Genomic DNA, 4,807 nt, shown 5'->3' with positions numbered 1-4,807 from the left:
GACAGTCCTGCACTTCTCTGTATTAATACAAAGTTATCTGTCTAGATCATGCCCAGTCCTTGCTAATAAGCCCAGCAACCTCACTATAAATGATGGGAAATCCCTTCTTTTGTTCTCTTGGGGTTGGAAGAAGATGTGAGATCACAGTTAAGTTTTCCCAGGCAGCATTTACGTTCAGCTGTCAACGTGCCTAGTGTAGGAAGCCACAGCCTCAACACTGATGATTTCCGTAGAGAAGTTTGGTATAGCTGGTGTTTTCCAGTGCAGGTGTGTGAGTCTGTTTCTTTCCATTGTTTTGACAGTTTTAACAAATGAGCATTGGTGTGCTGAGAAAGTGTAGGCTTGTCCTTGGATATGGGTGAGAGATTTTGCTTTGCTACTGCATGGAGGTTTGGGGAAATGCAGTTTAGTAAGTCTGTTGGGCAAAAGAGTAGAAGCAGTGAAGGACAAAATAGGTGGCTGTACAGGTAAATGTGGGGGAAGAATGTTCTTTGTTGAAGTGGCATGCCTTGCAGGTCTTTTGGAGCTTTCTAGAGAAGTCAGTAAGTGGACAAAGCAGATTGTTGGATTTGCAAAGGGAGGTCAGCAAGATCCTTCACCAGAAGCTTTTAAAGAATCTGAGCTGTCATGGATAAGGGGAAGTCCTTACGGAGCACAGTAACTACTCAAATGATAAGAAACATAGACTAGAAATAAATAGTAAGTCTCCTGCAACGGGTCCCAGTGAAGTTCCATAGATTCCGGGCTGATGATCTGGGAAAACAGGTGAATAGTGAGTTAATGAGGTTTGCTGGCAACACTAAATTATTTGGGGTAGTAAAGACTGTAGAAGGACCTGTTGCTTTTAGCAGCAGGGTAGTAGGATAGGAGAAGGGATCGAGAGTTGCAGTGAGAGTTAGGATTGTTCCTTTCTTCCGCGTGTAGGATGGTAACATCTGGACTGGCTGGTATAACTTGGGAGGGAGATCCCTAGATCTTAATGTATAGCTCTGGAAAAACATTTAGCTCAATGTTCATTTGCCATACAAAAAAAAAAAAAAAACCAGTGTGGGGAGGGGGATGTTAGAAGTTATCAGGAAAAGGATATGACAGTACATGCATTCACTGTTACATATCCACAGCACTATCTGCAACTTCAATACTGTGTGCAATCCTTGTGTGTATCTTTTTTCTTCCCCCTCCTCAAGAAAACCTCTAATAGAACTAGAAAAGATAAAGAGAGGAAGATGGGGTGATCAAGATAAGGGCTTCTTGAAGAGCTGCTCAGAATGACTGAATAAACTCAGCCTCTTCAGACTGGAAAAGAGATGATTGAATGGGGACATAGTAGAGGTCTGTAAATACAGTAGAATAACATGACAAGGGTGAGTGATTGTTCAGTATCACATGATGCAAAAACTAGAGAGAGCAAAGAAATCTGGCAACTAGCTTATTTCAAAGGTAGCAAGTAGGAGGTTCAGAAGCATTAGGAGGTTTTTTGTTTGGTTTTGTTGTTTTGTTGTTGTTTTTTTTCCCCAGAAAAAACATGTAATTAAATTGTGAGTCTTTAGTTGTGGATATTAAAAGGTAAAAAAAAATTGGGCTTACAGTATCTCTGCTTTAATGGCCATGACACATTTTTATTCTATTTCTGGGTCAAGAAATCCTTGAGCCACAGATCTCTAGACTCTGGGGGATTACGTGAGAGAAGTATCATGGCAAGTTTTCCTCAAATGTTTTGTGTTCACTTGTAGGCACGTATATTAATGGACTTTACCATTCAGAGGTAGGATACTGGACTAGATAGTCCTTTGATCTGACTTGGCATAGCTGTTCTTTTGAGTCTTCAGAAGAAGATCATGCTCTTTGAGCTCTACAAAGATGCTTTTGAGGGTTTTGACCATTCTTTTAAAACTGGTCCAAGAACTGCAGGGCTATGATTTTGCAGCATAAAGTGTAGGTGTCCTTAGGTATTAATACTGGGTTTTTTCAGCTTCTGTTTTCAAAAGTGGTGAGCACAAAACTCCTTTGACTTTGACAGTTATATGTAGATATGTTCTCCCTTGAAAATGCTTAGCTAATTCTTCTGATCTCCTTGTGAGAAGTATGTAGTAGAGATATTTACAATTGTGAGACTCTCTGATAAGGTGTCCAGAAATCCAGACTGCAGGGCAAAGATTTATTTAGAGTAAGGCTTATGTGGTTGCATATGCAGTACTTTGTAATAAGGATCATGAAATCTTCCCTCATGGTAGTTGGGCCGTATGAAAGGAGATAGCGAGCTTATATAAATATGCAAAGAGACAGCTAGACCATCTCAGTCCTGATGAAAAGCCCTTTAGAGATGGGCATGACCTATCTGTCTCAGCATAATAACACCAATGCTCTTCATTGCTGTGGTTTTGATGGAAATGGAGGATATGGTTGCAAATTAGCCTAATCCCACTATTTTTTTTTAATGCTGTCTGTCTCGGGGAGTGGCAAGTTATCTCTTCTTGTGAGGTACCTGTCACTTGCTGGGTCATGAGCTGGTAACTTCTTTCAGTAGCAAGGGAACACCCCCTTCATGCTGTAGAAGGGGGTTTCTGTGTATCTTTCTATTGATCTTCTGAGAAGAAAGTCCTCACAAAGCACGAGCTAGTGAAAGCTTTGATAGGCCCTGTACTGGCCCAGTTAGTTATAATCCTTAATTCCGTTGCAAGTGGTCACAGCCAGTTAAGAGTCCAACCTGAACACTTAACCCTGGGCCTGTTACTCTCTTGTGAAGACCATGCGTTGAAATTGAGTTTCTGAACTTGACTGATTTGACCCTGTATAAATCAGATACTAGTGGAAGAGTGTTGTCATGCACATTTGAGCTCCAAGAAACTCTGTTAATTGCACAGAAAATGTTTGAGGCATGTGCTTTTCCTAGCTGAGTCTAGTTTTGAAGAATAACTGTCTGCCTGGTAATTGATAGCCAGTTCAGACTGTCTCAAAGTAGCCAAAAAAGGTTGTTCTCTGTGGCTTCTTGTCAAATTTGGTGAGCCGTGACTTAAAATCCGTCGTTCCTAATTGGAATGAATGAATCTTGTTGGGGTTTTTTTCTTCATACCTAAGTTTTTAGGAGACTCCTATCGGTCATAACATTTGAATGCATCCCAGCATGAAGTACAGCAATACAGGGTGTAAGAGTGAGCTACATTTCTCCCTCTCCATTGCACTGTAATTGCATCCGGGAAAACGGAGCTCCACTGAGCCCTTCGCCAGTCCGCATCGGGTGTATGCCAGCTGCTTTTGCAGAAAGGCAAGTTACAAGTCGTGCACCGTGTTTGAAGGTGGCGAATTCTCTGATCACTCTTTCACTGTGTCTGGGTGGGAGTCCCCTGTCTTGTGATAGTTCTTGGGAGAAACTTTTTTCACACGTATTTTCCCTGAGGCTGACAGGGGGGAAAAAAACAAGTGGGAAGCTGAAGAGAACGAGGGGAGGAAAGCTGAACACAGAGCAAACAGTGATAGTCCAGATCTCTCTTCAGGTTTTTGTTTAAAGAAGCTGAGAAAGTGGAAGTCTAGAGCTTCTGACACTAATCAAAGGAGAAGAAAACAGTCCCACCTGAGACAGCTGATGTGCAGGCAGCGCAGCAGTGAGCTGGAAGACGCAACTGAGAAAGTACAGCACTAGAAAAGGGCATTGAAAGGCATGCTGAGCTTGTGATCCTGAAACACCTTGTGTCTGGGAAAGCGAAGCTTCTTTTGTTCCAGAAATGGCCTTTAAATGCTTGATAGTAAGTTGAGAAAAATAGCATCTGACAAGCTTCTTGGGTGTGAACCATAAGGCAGTCTGGGAACCTGCCCTTTAGAAGTGTTGGGGATCCCTATGTGTTTGTGGTGTGGTGGCAGGAGATCTGCCTGCTTCACCAGATACTGCTGGTCTTTGGTGTCCCTGACCATCTTCTCCCTGGGATCCGCTCGCCCTGCCCAGACCCCTGGGGATGTCAGCCCCTGCCCTGGCGATGCTGCAGCTGGTGTCCAGCTCCCCGCAGCCCTGCTCAGCCGTGGGCCCTGCCAAGCTGGGTGTCCTGCCTGGGCTCAGCCTGTCCCTATGGCCCTGCCCGGCCACCCCACGGCTGTCTCTCACCCTGGTTCCCTTTTCTGGGCCTGATCCTGACCCCCACGTGCAGGTTGACATCCCACCTGGCCTCAGCCTATCCCTGGATCCACAGAGGTGGCCGATGTTCCGGTCTGGGGCTGCCCTTGGCCTGCTACAGAGTTTGGGGTCACATCTCTAGTAAAAATTTAAATCGGAATTATTTTTCAGAAGCTTCTAGCTAGCTCTTAATTAGTGTGCGTCTTCCCCAACCAGCTGCCTGTTTTTACAAAACTGACAGAAGCCTCATAGTTTTGAGACCTCTGTCCTCCTCCTCCTAGGTTTGTGTGAAGGTGGGCAGAGGGAGGAGGGTGGCAGTACCTTCCCTGGGGGAAAACAGGATAAAAAGATGAAGGTTAGCGTAATGAAATGCAGCCTCCGTAGTCTGGGGCGACAGAACTGTGGGATGCAGAAGACAAGTTGGTGGAGTTAGGGGTGCTTATCAACTCCAGGTAAGACCTACAGGATACTACTTCATAGGAGAGTTACGGGGCGATTGTAGGCTGGCCACCTGTCCCGGTTCCGGCAGGGATGGGGTTAATTCCCCCCGGAGCCGGCAGGGGGCGGGCATTCCATCCCACGTGCCCCACGCCCGGGCTATAAGAGGCGGTAGCCGGGCGAGGAGAGCAGTCGCCATTCGGGGGTGGGCTGCGGATGTGTAGGTCCGGTGCGGACGCTGCGCGGGGGGACTGGAATCGCGGT

The sequence above is a fragment of the Charadrius vociferus genome, unplaced genomic scaffold, assembly GCF_000708025.1.
Source record: "Charadrius vociferus isolate BGI_N301 unplaced genomic scaffold, ASM70802v2 scaffold308, whole genome shotgun sequence".
Classification (NCBI taxonomy): domain Eukaryota; kingdom Metazoa; phylum Chordata; class Aves; order Charadriiformes; family Charadriidae; genus Charadrius; species Charadrius vociferus.
The sequence above is the reverse complement of the archived record's forward strand: the minus strand, read 5'-3'. Positions refer to the sequence as shown.